Source organism: Alligator mississippiensis, chromosome 6, assembly GCF_030867095.1.
Source record: "Alligator mississippiensis isolate rAllMis1 chromosome 6, rAllMis1, whole genome shotgun sequence".
NCBI classification, from domain to species: Eukaryota; Metazoa; Chordata; order Crocodylia; family Alligatoridae; genus Alligator; species Alligator mississippiensis.
The window spans coordinates 77203051-77217331 of NC_081829.1; positions in this window are offsets into that span (position 1 = coordinate 77203051).

Consider the following 14281-nt stretch of genomic DNA (forward strand, 5'->3'; position numbering starts at 1 on the left):
AGAAGAGCTGGCATTTCTCCAATGCTCTGGGTGACCTCACTTACCTTGGGAACATGCCCCCCTTTGTCTCCACCTTTCCCTCACTGGTCCAGGGTGGCCTGCCTCTGCTTCTCGGGGATGGGGACTTTGAAACAAGGGGGACTTCTTTTGGGCCACGCTCCCACTGGTGCCAGGCTGAGGAACAAGAGCAAGGGGGTGCTGCCTCCTGAGATGCAGCAGCATTGCTGAGGTGGTGAAGTATTTTACCTCCTTGCCTCAGCTGATCTGCTTTCAGCGGTGCTGGCAGGTAACATACCTGGGATCATCTGCTACCTCAGAATGATCCCACACTACACTACCCACCCACTTCTGGGTTAAAGGTAGGGATCCTGTCTTATCTCCCTCCTTACCAGGCACAGACGTAACACCATAACATCTATGAATCTATGAATCTGTGAAACAGGAGGAGCTGAGTCACCTGCCCCCACAAGCTCCTCCAAAGTGCCTTCCAGAAGAGAACTACCTCTAGGGGAACTTTGAGATACGTGAAGCAAAAACTCAGATTCACTCTCCTTCCCAAGAAATTCCTTAGCTATGGCACTCAGCTCTGCTGCTTCCAGATCCAGCTCCTTCTCTGACAGTGGAAGGATCATGCTGGGAACTGAAATTGGGGTGGAGACTGTCATGCTGGTGCTGGTGGGTATTATTGGTGTTAGTGGAGATGGTGCAGGTGCAAACACTGCTTCCACCTCCTTGCTCCCACTAGCAGCAGAAGACTCATCACTGCCAGGAAAGAAGGTGCATCTATGTTTGTGGTGGGGGAAACTTGCAGCTCTCTCTCTGCCCCCTCTCCCTCCCCTGCCAGGAGACCTGGCACCTGCCTTTCCAGCATGCTTCATAATGTTTGGTGTGCTGCAAAATGTGTGTGTGTCTGTAAAATACATTGTGCTTTCCTACACAGTGATGACACACTGCCAGGGAAAACACAGAAGAAGAAAGACTAGCTACCAAGAGACTAGATAACAAGCCAGAGCCTTTCAGATGCTGCTGGTCCGAGAGAGACATGGCTCACACACAGCTTTATATGTTGTTTCTGTCGGGACCCAGGGCAGCTGGCCAGCAGCTCTCCCTGACTTCCACCCGGGCAGTGGTCAGCAGAGGGTCGGTCCAGGGGCCTTAGAAGGCCGTCAGGCGGGTACTTGTGACTTTTGGAGTGGAATTAATTAGGTGGACGCTTATTGGTTGTAAAGCAAGATTATTTACTCACGCCGTCAAGGTGGTGAAAGATGGAGGTTAGAAATACTTGGTTAGTTACAGCTTAGAGTTCGTAGGTCGGTCTGCATAAGTTGTCAGATAAAAATGGTTGGGCAGAAAAATGGTCGGGCCGGCAGGTCGTTGATTTACGTCTGAGATTGGGTCGAGACGCGGGGAACTGACAAGTGATCAAATTGTCAGTTACTCTGACGCATACGTTCAGAGGTCTCCAGGTTGCGTGTGCGGAGGTCTCCCCTTCTTCTTCTTTTTTGTGGAAGTGTATTGGGGTTTTATTTGTATAATAGCCAATTGCTTTTCGCCACGTCATAAATTTAATTAGGATCGCCAATCATCTAGCGGTCTTTGTTAGGGTATTATCACAGGGTTACTCCTTGTTTTTTTTGACCAATTATAATGATTTATGTACAGCACAGAAGGCTAAGTTCCATTTATGTTGGTGTCGCAGTTATAAATTTCTTTTTGACATGCGCAGCAAAAAAAAAGCTGTTATTATCATTTGTTAACCCTTAGTTAACCTAGTGCAGAAAAAAACTGTTTTGAATGGTTTTACTTGCTTGTGACATGGGCACTACTTAATTTGGTTGTGACAGTTTCTACGTCCCTCCCCCAGAGCACTGTGATTGGAAGGGAATTCAGAGAAATATCACAATCACTGGCCAGATACAGATGTCACTAACAGAGCAGTCTTTCTCCCCCTCTTCCTCCTCCCTCTTCCCAGTTTCTGTTTCCTGCAAGCCTACCTTCCAAATCTCTGAATCTTTTCCGAAGCAATTCAGATGCCTCGGATTCAATTCAGACCTTTTAATGGGTCTTCTGATTTGATTTGGATTTGGAGATTTGGCCACAAAAATGGGCCAAATCTCCTCTGAATCAAATCAGCTACCAAGGTTTTGCACAGCCCTAGTAATTTCTAGGTGTTGACGCTCCCTAAAACTTTGATACTAATTTAACTCCCAAAGTAAGTGAAAGATCTACTAAAGCATGAACATGCTATTACACAAATGGACAAACAATAGCGGCTAAAACTCCAGTGATCTCTCTTGTATATCATTCATCTCACATGTATTCAGTCTGCTCTACTACATGCAGCCAAAATATTTTCCATCTTTTAAAACGTATAAAGGTAACATGTTAAAGTTCTCCATCTTATACAACTAAGTAAAGCTCCACATACTCTGTCACACAGCTCCATGACTCAGTCCTAAGTTCTCCTCCTAAACAAGTTTTAGCTTTTTCTCCCTTTCCTACCTCCCCATGGCTCTCAGCCTCCTTGCTCAACCATATTAAGCTATAATGAGACTCTACTGAGATATACAGATTCAAAAGGTTAATAAGTTGGTGACATTTTCACTTAGGAATAATAAAAGACGCATCCCTAATACACAGTCATCCCCCTACAAATTTCAAATTCCTTTGCTAAAACATGGGAGTGATAGAGGACTTCATAAAAGTTATTAAAGAAGATTCCCTAGCCTTAATCCCAGAAATAGCTCAATCATTTTCAGAAAAATTTAGGTTGGAACAGATATCAACTAAGGAAATCATAAGCTTAAACAGTTAAAGTTTGTTGATGTTATCAGCAACCTTACAATGGGAAATCATAGACGAGCTTAGTACTAAGCATTGCTACCTGCCTGTCTAAAATACAAATATTAGCTATATGGAATAAACAGATTGAAGTGAGATGATAATATATAAACAATTTGTACTCAAATTTCTCATCTTGTAGAAATTTAACAATATGGAATCACTAAGAAGCAGGAAAATGTACCACCTCCTAGCTAATAGAACTGAATTGCTTTTATATCTATAGATTTTTGTTGTTCTTGTTGAGCGCATGTCAATATGCATTCTATTATTTTTAAATACAGGTTGACATCAATCATCATTTGGTTCCATAGATGTCAAATTCAGTGATCAAAAACTCAAACGAGCCACAATCTTATGTAAGTATGCCTGCAAAAGAGAAAACTAGCCATGAACTGAACAAGGTTGGACAAGACTGAGTTAGCTGAGTGCCAATGTATAAAGAGAAAGTTTATTCCACATGAAAAGTATATTTATCTTCAGGCAATCAAATTAATTGTGAAAGCCTCAAACAGGCTGGGTGCCTGTAGCAAATTGGCCAGTCTTCCAAGAAAAGCCTTCTCATTCATCCCCTCTGAAGTCTCTTCCCCCCAGTCTTACTGACTAAAGGCAATGCTCTATACAGTGCTCTTTTAAGATTCACTGGTATCATTAATTATCAGGTAGATCGAAGACCCCACATCTCAAGTATCTATCAGCTCTACAACAACCTGAAGTAAAATTATCCATGTTCTCTTTATTTTTTCAGCAGAGCATCTGTTTTAATGTGATTCTACCATAAGTACACTTCTTGTACATTTTTTTACATGTATGGGTAGACTCATGACTTACGCAGGGTAGATGGACTGAAGGAAGATATGAATGCTCTTCTCCCATTCATGCAAGCAGCAAAAACAAGATATATCTGTAACACAGAGTCCCAGAGGTGGCACACTCTGGCCACTCAGCAACCATGCCCTGCTCCACTCCTAGGGCGACCACTCCCCCACCCTGTCTCATCTACCATGCCTTGATCGATTATAGATTAATGGGGAGGCTGCCCCTGGGACCTTTGCTAGGACTCAGTTCCACTGGTTTCAGGCCCCTGGCTGGGCCTCTATAATCAAATGTGCCTGGCAGGGCACCTAAAGTCTAATGGGCTAATTGTGTGGCTCCATAACCTCCCCTTTACCATGTCACATGCCTCATTGGTGTGACCAGTATGATGCCCCTTTGTTGGGGCCTCACCCTCCTCAGCCCCTGCCCCTTCAATCTAGCTAGACCTACCAAGCTAGGCCCACTGGATAGGACCCAGCTTCAAGGCACTAGCTTCCCTTGTGTGTACACAAGTTACCAAGTCCATGACTCCTGTATACTGGGCCCCTGACCCCTCTGTGTATGTGCCCTCACTGGCACTGGGCCACTGGTCCCTCTGTGGCTCACTTAGAGCTCAAGCCTTAAGACTGCCCCTGGCAGGAGTCAAGGTGATCAAGTGCCCCCCTGGACACCAGTTAGGTCTCCACCTCCCCTACAGCCTCTTCCATAAACCGCCAGTGCACATAACATAAATACAAGTCCCTGGGCTACAACATAAATAATAACATGCAGAATCCTTCTGCCCCTTCAAAAATATAGGCCTCTACTAACCCAGTATCCTGGACTCCCCTGGGCAGGAGCTCCTTGTTTGGTGGCAGCTATGGAGAGACTGCCCCTGCTAGCCCAAACTCTGGGCTTAACTGCTCCCTTGGTGCTGTCTGCATCCAGTCATCTGACCAGCTACAGGTGCTGGCCAATTACCTCATTAGCTGGTTGCCCTGGCAACCTGCCTACAAAGCTCCCTTGCTAGGCTGCTGCTCTCTGTTACAATATCCTAACATTTTACAAAAGTCTAATAAAGGGGAACCACACTTGTCAGCAAAGTATATTCAATGGTAGTTTAAATGTGATGTCTAATAACATGGCTTGCTCTGCATCTCCTTATTGTGTCTGCTAAAACTAGCTACATGCCACTCATTTTAAAGCAATGTCAAGATGTGCCATTCTTCATTCTAAGAGCACATAAGCAAAGGAGGATTTCTTGCCAGAAGCATTGTTGGCACAGGCAAAGAACAATAGCTCATACAGAGAGGATTTCACATAAAAAATACCTCATAGATTCATAGATGTTAGGGTCAGAAGGAACCTCAGTAGGTCATCGAGTCCGACCCCCTGCCCTGGGCAGGAAAGAGTGCTGGGGTCAGACAACCCCAACTACGTGCTTGTCCAGTCTCCTCTTGAAGACCCCCAGGATAGGGGAGAGCACCACCTCCCTTGGAAGCCCATTCCAGATTCTGGCAACCCTTACTGTAAAGAAATTCTTTCTAATGTCCAACCTAAATCTGCTCTCCGTCAATGTGTGACCATTGTTCCAAGTTACTCCAGGGGGTGCCCTAATAAATAGAGCATATCCTATTTCCTGCTCCTCCCCCCACCCCCACCCCCACACACACACACGATGAATTTATAGGCAGCTACAAGATCACCTCACAGCCTTCTCTTGTGAAGGCTGAAGAGATCTAGGTTCCTCAGTCTCTCCTGATAGGGACTTGCCTGCATGTCTCTGACCATATGACTGGTCCTCCTCTGAACCCTCTCAAGATTCTACGCATCCCCCTTGAAGTGCAGTGCCCAAAACTGGACACAGTACTCCAACTGTGACCTGACCAGTGCTGCATAGAGGAGAAGCATCACCTCCCTGAACTTGTTCATCATGCACCTGCTAATGCATGACAAAGTGCAGTTAGCCTTGTAGATCACTTCATCACACTGATGACTCATGTTCATCTTGGAGTCAGCTATGACTCCAAGATCCCTTTCCGCTGCTGTGCTGCTGAAAAGGTCATCCCCCAGCCTGTAAATGTGTTGGTGGTTCTTTTTGCTGAGGTGAGGCACTTTGCACTTGTCTTTTTTGAACTGCATCCTATTTCATTCTACCCATTTTTCCAACCTGCTCAGATCCACCTAGTTCCATTCCCTACCCTCTGGTGTTTTAACATTGCCCCATAATTTGGTATTATCTGCAAACTTGGACAGGGTGCTCATAGCCTACACTGGTGCTGTATTATTGGTCAAGGGAACTTTCCTCCACTGAAGCTGACAAATCCTGCCACAAGGAAGTACACAACTATCAACCCCAACATGCAATGGAAATCATAATCAAATGATTATGATTGTCTAAAGAGCCATCATCTTACGTTGCTCAACAGATGATTTGCATCCAAAAAGCCTTCTCAAACAACATGTATCCACACTGCCCAAACTCCACCAATGAACATCCCAACTGCATTCACAAAGTTTACTACTTTCTTCCATATGTTGCATACTTGCCTGTTCAGTAGGACAGCTTCAACAAGATGAAATGAGAGGATCCCACCCAGCCTTGCCCATAGCCTGATAGATAGAATGGTCTCCTGTGAGCTGGTAGGTAGGAGTTTGAATCCTTTCAGTGAAATGGGCCTGGGTCCCTAGGAATCTTTTCAGGCCAAAAGAAAAAGCCTAATGAATCTAAGCATTTACTGGGTTTTATGCCAATAAGCTGGGTCAAATGAGATCACTCTTTGTGGATCGCTGTGCCCCACCATGGTTTCCTCAAGCAGAAGGTTAGTGCATGGCACTACAACAGGTTTAAAAAGCCACACTACCCTGGAGCATACAATTGCCATGTAAAATCCCAGAAGTACTTTAACTAAATTCTGTGTAGGTACTATAGAAGTAAATTAGGATCCAGTGGTAGCATCTCACATAACAATATATACAAATAATACTTTCTACTATCAATATTGTTTAGGAAACTGTTCCATATTGCCAGACAATGACATAGTCTCAATTTTGATGCCTTCACCATCTCTCAGCTGGAAGTACAGACAGTCCTCAGACTTACGACACATTTGGCTCCTGAAAACCACATCTTAAGTCAAAACGTCATAACTTAGAATGGATTTTCCCATAGGAACAATGTTATAAATGGGGGATTGGTTCCTGAACCAAGGCCTGCCACCCTATTTTCACCAAAAATAACCCAGAATTTTGTACTCAATCAATTATAGATGAGTAATATAGCTACATTAATGTATTTATATTTTAAATAGCAATCATATTGATTTGGAAGGAATTCTTTGAAGTGACTTTGCTGGAGTATTTGAAGGGTTGTTGGATAGAGTCTTATCAGGAGTTTTGCTGCAGGTTTTTCTGGAGTCTTGTCTGTTTTCTGAAAGAAAGCATCCAAGGAAGTATGGACAGATGTTCTCCAGGGAGATGGGCAACACAATGAACTTGTTTGTTTGCGTGGCATCACATAGGATCAAACGTTGTAAAGTTGAAACCGATGTCAGAAAGTCCAAACAGGATATCAACTTATAAACGTCGTAAGTGCTGTTCATTGTAACAGCAAACTTCTTAAGTCAAGGACTGCCTCTACAGCAATGCAATATCGGCACGAAGACTTCAGCACTTACAAAACTCCCACTGGGACAGAATGCCTCTCCTCAGCAACATGAGCCACCATGAGTATATATTTTATTTATGATGGCTTCCCATAACATTTCAAGTCAAATTCAGTCTCAATCCTTATTTTCAATGCATGTCCTGGATCCAAGGTATATATGAGGTTTCCTTCCTGAATCAAGGATCAGCAAAAGAAGCCTTGCCCTAGAGTTCCAATTTGAATGCACCACAGACCAGAAATTGGGTAGATCAGATGGCTCAAGAGCTTGGATGGACCTGGGTGCCACTCCCAGGTCTCCTGAGGTAGGGTGCCATGCATACACTGAGGGATGCTCTGAACCATCTACTATGTCATTACCAGTTCCTGATGTGCCCAACAAATAGGCAAAACATAGTTTGGTGGCAGCAGACCCCATCTCAGTAAGGAAGCTGCACAATCATGCCCTGAAGACCACCTAAAATTTCCAGAATGAAGACTGCAGTCCTCCACCATAATGGAATTCTATGCTATAAAAGTGTAAAATGCTTATCTATGTGGGAGACCTACTTTCCATGAGTTCTTGTCTGAGACTGTGAAAAAAACTCTATAATTTAAAGAACACAAAATATCCTGTTTCTCCTCCAAATAAAAAGCACATTTGTTTGATCTTTCCTATTCCAAGAAAGCAACATGTATATTTGTTTTAAAAAATCCAGAATTAAAATTCCTTGTAAAAACAAAACTCTACACTACACATACTTCTTCCTCTGACTAGAGGATGAGAAAAACATCTGACAGACATCCATTGCATTATTTAATGCACTGTTGTAAAGTATTTGTATGCTAGAATGAGACTAGAATAAAATTTTATATAGACACAGAAATAAATCTTTTCTTAGGGATTTAAGTACTAGATTACTATTGAATAACTAATCCATCATGCAGCACTTTGCAAAAGTAGCAGTTATGCTCTGACAGCAAGCAAAAGGATCAGGTTCACAATATGCGCACAAAGTTTTCAGCTTATAACAGCTATTTGATAACAACATTTATTATCTTTTGCTCAGTTGAAAAGTGATTTCACTGGCAGGTTACTTTGTAAGAGGTTGATATAGATCGATCACCATATCAAAACCATCTCATTCAAAAATCTGAGGTAGGTGTAATTAGGACATCAAGTTGTATATGCATCACCATCACTTTCTCATATACCAGCAGGGGAAATTGTTTCTTCTGTGTTCTGTATTTTATAGCTGTCTATATGTTACTATCTTTTTTTATTTTAGAATCCCAAAGTAATTAGTTGCTTTTCACTAACATCTAGGGAAATCCCAACTCCACAAGTGGAATTTCAACAAGCTCAAGGAATTCTTAATTTCTGCTGTCAATATCCCTACTTAGTTTGATTCAGCTCCTTTACCTCTTGCTTTCTTCTGCCTTTAGCTTACACTTCCTTACACTTTCATTTTTGGATCTTGAAGCTGAAGCTTCACAGAACACAAAACTTGGATCTTAGATTTTGTTGTTGTTTTTAAAGAAATGGAAAAATGAATCAGATGAAATATGGATTCCAGCTAGATGCAAAATATATAGGCCAGGTTTCTGCTAGAACCACAAGAAGGCCGTGGTAGAATATATGCTTGAAAATAAAATAAAATCTATATGACTAATTCAAAAGCAACTTCATCTAGCAATGAAACCGGGCCTGTTGATCTGCTCACTGGCTGAATTTGATGTTTTGTTACTCATTGTTAATGTTTTTACTTAACTGCTGTTGCTGAAAATGGTGCGTAAGGTTGGCATGATTGTGTGTACCCAAGTTGATTATCTCTTATTGGCAGCCCTGAATGTTCCATGGTTGTTTCTCTTAACATAGGCATAAAGAGGGCAGGTTGAAAATGTTTGGATATTTTTTCTATAAAATATTAGGTTTTGAGATTTTTTTTTTTTTTTTTAACAGAAAACATCTACACTGCACAAGTAGCTTTCAGGAAATCCCCAGCAGAAAACTTGCTAATAAAACCATTTTCAGAGACTGTCAGGCAACACAAGGGACTGGCAAAGGGGAAAATTACACCTGTACATTTTGCCATTGTTTAGTTAAGCATTTGTTTGCACTGTCAGTTCGTTAGCAAGGGGGAAGTTTGGAATCAAAATCATTGGGGAAAAGGATGCCAGCAGGTCTTAGATGAAGCTTTACTATAGTAATGTTTGCATGACAATACAATTGTGTTAATTAAAGTTGAAATGCAATTACTAGCACCTCATGCTCTCTAAGTGTACATGGTCTACTGACTCAGGGAAATTTAGAAAATAATAAGCACCAAATGCTTCAGCTACACCCTAGTTCTCTAATTCCTCATACTGCAGGCCACTTTAACAAAACAAAGTTACTGAGTACTCTCTCTCCTGCCAGTCCCACCAGACATCAAACCCACCTAGCTATGTTGTTATTCTTCTTTGTACCAATCATTTTCAAATAGAAAATCTGACAAATAAAATGGGAGATGACCATCTTCATAGTACCCCTTTACCACTATGCTACCACCAGTCAGTCTCAGAAACTCCTGAGGGGCAAGCACTTTTTAATTATTCCTCCTTTTCCCAGTACCACTTACTGAGATGCTTCAAAGCACTTCTCATCAAAAAAAAATCTTTTGGCTCTCTCCTCCCAAATATCACCAGGATCCCACACCTGCTGCCTTCTGTTCATCCTTCCTGATCAGTGAAGCCTGAAAGAACTTAACTGGGGTCCAGCAAATCACACCACTAATCAAAACTGTTAATTGGCTAAGTCTATAAGGTTAATCCTAAAAGAGATCCAGAGGAGGTGCAATGGCACAGTTGCATCCCACCTTTCCATACTCTAGCTCAGTAACTCCACAGCCCCAGACACCTGGAGTTCCCATGCTAAATTGGACCAGGGAACTTTAATTCATTGAAGCAGGTAAGAACCCACTCCCCTCTTGGCACCCTCCCCTTCTCTGTGCTCAGCAATACCTCCACTCCCATTTCCCTCCCCCCACCTTCTTCTCTACTTATGCCTCTGGGCACAGGAAGAAGAGACCTGCCGCCCATCACTGCCACTCTTCCCAGATGACGAGGAGTAGGGGGAGCTCGAGAGCCACTCCTGCCTCACTCCTGTTTTTTAATGAATGGTATCATTCTTCAGGCATCTTCCATTCTTACAACCTTGACATTTAACAACTCAGTGCAGCTTTTCACTTTATTGCTTGCTTCAGCAACACAAGCCAGTTGTCTGTAACAATGTGATTTCAAGAAAGCTGATCACTACACTGACTTTATTTCAATGTTCCTACTAAAGAAATGTTTTACTTTTGCATATACAACATACTGTTAACTCTAAAGGAGATCATAAAATCAACAACATCTGCACTATAAAGGAATGAAAAGAACAGTCCCAAAGGAAAGCAGGCACTGCCTTTTAAAATATCACATCATCGCCATTAAAAATGGCAATGCCTGAATGACTGGTTGCCATTTTGAATCTCCTATTTTTTCCAAGTTCTGGCATTTGAAACTTCTTTATATATATATATATATTGCATTTAAAACTGTTCTGAAGATATTTTTATAACATGGTTATAAGACACACACAAGCAGGTAAAGTCTATGTCTAAAATGTTAATGAAAAACCATTTATGTTATTTATTTATGATATTTGTTCAGTGTTCAGAACTGCATCTCCAGGGTGTAACTATGCAGCAAAAGCATATAGTCAAATGTTTTGATAAAACTGCTCTATGAAATAGTCAAATTTTCTTTTTTTATTTTTTTTTTTTGCCAACCATAACATAGCCTGGGTTTCCTTTTAATTAAAATAAATAAGAAAGGTACATTCTTGAATATCAGCTGCAGCCTAGAGTTAAATTTTCAGCAAATTATAAAGCCTCACAAATAAGAGAGGCGTAACTGCTGACACAAATGTCATGTTGACTAGTGCCTATGTGTAGCAATTTTCAGCAATGCGACTTCAGTGTCCCGCAGGTGATAATAGCAACACATGGAAATGTTGATAGCATTGTATTTACAATTATTCTTTAATAGTTAAGCTCTCATTCAGCACCTGCTTTAAACACATGTTCAAGCCCCCTTATTCAAGACAGCACTTTAGCATGTAATTAAGTTTAATTGACTTCAAAGGGATTTAAGCATGTGCGTAAGTGCTTTGCTGAATTGCAGCCATAAACATGGAAAATATACAAAACTATAAGGAGGAAATTAGAAGAAACAAAACTGTTCCTCAATACAGGGATATGCCTATCAATATTAGATTAAAGGCATTTTCATTTGTACTTGTGCTTCATTCAGTGACTGACAGATAAATTATTCATGTGGTTTCTCATATACTTACCATACTTCCAGTATCTGTTCTCTTCCTGATGCTGTAGCAAATGCTGCTGACATGTCTTCATGTTGCATTATGATGATGACACATTGAATCCTTAGATTCTGACATGTTGGGAATGTGACAAGACCAGTATTGTATGCCACTAATAGTTCAGCAGATTATTGAATGTACTTCTCTCCTTAAGAATGACAACCACCTACCAATTGTATCTGAATGGCATGAGTAAATAAGATATAGAGGTCACAGAGAAGACTATATATAAACTTCATAAAAATCTCATGTTGACAAACTATCTTTGTTTAGTAAAGAAATGTGTCAGATATAATTTTTCCTGACATTTGTTTCTGTACTAATATTCTGGGAGTATACTAGTCTTTCTTGACAAGCAATTTCAAAGAAAAAGGTAATATTGTTCCAAACCAGTAAGAGTGCCAACAGCACACAAGAAATTATAGGAGGAGGAAAAGGAAGAAGAGAAACATTAGCTACCCTTACTTTCATACCACTTTAAAAATCTCCAAGAGAAAAAGGTTTCTCAGATTTTACAGAAACTAAAACTTCACAAACCTCTAAGATACCTCAATAGTGTCTTGAATACATTTATATTTTGTGACTAATTTGTTTGTTGTAATGGTTGAGATGAGCTCCAAAACTCCTCCCCTCATCTGGCCTTTTATGCAAAAGATATGGGCTGGAGCAGCATAAAAGGGATGTAAAAGGTCCGTTTCCAGCTAGAGGAGACGTTTCCCAGCACAGCTACTGAGTAAACAGCCTTCAACTTCTTTCAAAAAATTCCCCTGCAAATCCAAATATAGAGGGGTTTGTATAGGCAGGTGTTGTAGAGGAGCAACATATCAAGGCAGGGCTGAAAAATAACATTGTACAGAGACCACGAGCAGCTCTCCACTCCCAACCCTCAGCTCCCCACCCCTGCAACCCCATCCGCTGATGTTGTGACCCCATTTGGGGTCACAACCCACAGTTTGGGAACCACTGCTCTGGAAGAAAAGTATGAAGTGGCTAAACCACAGGGAACCCTCAATTCACACAATCCCTTCACAATGTTTCTGTTGTTGTTGTTCTTTTTTCTACAATTGCCTTAAGCGATGGGGGAAATTACCTGACTTGAAAAGCACAGTTCCAAATCTGGCAGCCTAGCACTCTTGTGAATAAAAGCTTAGATGCTTCAATGGAGAGCAATAAGTGGGACTGGTAAATGGTATTACAGAAAAATGGAGTGCAGATACCGCTTGTTGGAAGAGGAATGTTCAGCCAGAGAGGAAGCCGATGGCCAAAGCAATTTCTCAGGAAGTCAGATAAACTAAATATCTGTCTGTGAAGGTGAGATAAGATGGAATCTTCTGCTCTTAACACACACTACCAGTCCAATAAGAACTGCACTTTTCTATCCAACAACAGCTAAAGAAATACCTGTTTTCCACATGAAAAATCTTAACCCAATCCAATACCATCAAAGCTTAAACATAGCTGTGTATGTACGCGTCAAACATTTTCTTAAAGTATCCATTGTTAAGAATGTATTTAGTGTTCCAAGTTAAATTACTTCAATCGTGTCAATACGTCCTCTCTGGAATTAGAATGTGGTAAAACGCAAGGTGTCATATCTAAACGGTCTGCCACCTGAAAAGGTAGCATTAAAATATTCTCCCCTGTTTTTTATTAGATAATACTTGAAAATGTTTTATAAATTTGAACTTGAGTTTTAATTGGAAAAAATGATGTTCACTAAACATACTGCCTTACTAAAAAAAGAACAGAACTGGACCCCAGTTTCACTACTGACAGACTCCAAACCAATGTGTGACAAAAACATTTTACTTAACCTAATTTTTAGTTTTCTCTCTCTTGAATTAGAGCAGGATAATACTGAACCTAAAGCCTTTGAAAAAAGGATTAATTAGCGAATGCCTACACACAATTTTAAGGCTATGAAGTGATATAAAATGCACAAAGCATTCTTTATTAATAAACATGAATTTGGTTGATTTTTTAATAACCTATAATCTTATTCAAATTTTAGGTAAAGGATAGTGTAGATAAATGCATAAATAATGACTACCAAAGGTTTACTTTTGTGGAAGGATTATTATTGTTATTTAGCCTTTTCGTTACTTTAAGGCATTGGATACTGTATGTTTTTCCGGACTAGCTATAGTATTAGTGGAATAGAAATACAAGGAATATAAAAATATAAAGCAAATTTCTGTCTGAATTCACTGAAGAATTAAATCTCTATCTTCATCTTCCTCAGCAAGTATTGATTATTTAGGCTTCTATGAAATATTAATATAGAAAGGTCAAGCCTGTACAGACACAAGAATATTATTATAACAACAAAAATATCACCCTGCTATATTTTACTTTAAAATATCATATCTTTGAACTGGTTAGAAAATGTATAGCTTTGAAGGTCTCTTGCTTAGGGGGAAGAAATACTTAAGTGCCACATGCACAACAGGGTACTTTCCTTACGGTTACCAGCCTGAACAGCAGATTTATAATTCTACTGAAGTCTGACTTTTCTTTAAATGCTACAGTTTATTTAAATATTGCTTAAAACTCCTAAATTTTGTCAAGAAACAAAGTGTGTAGTTACTGAAATGACC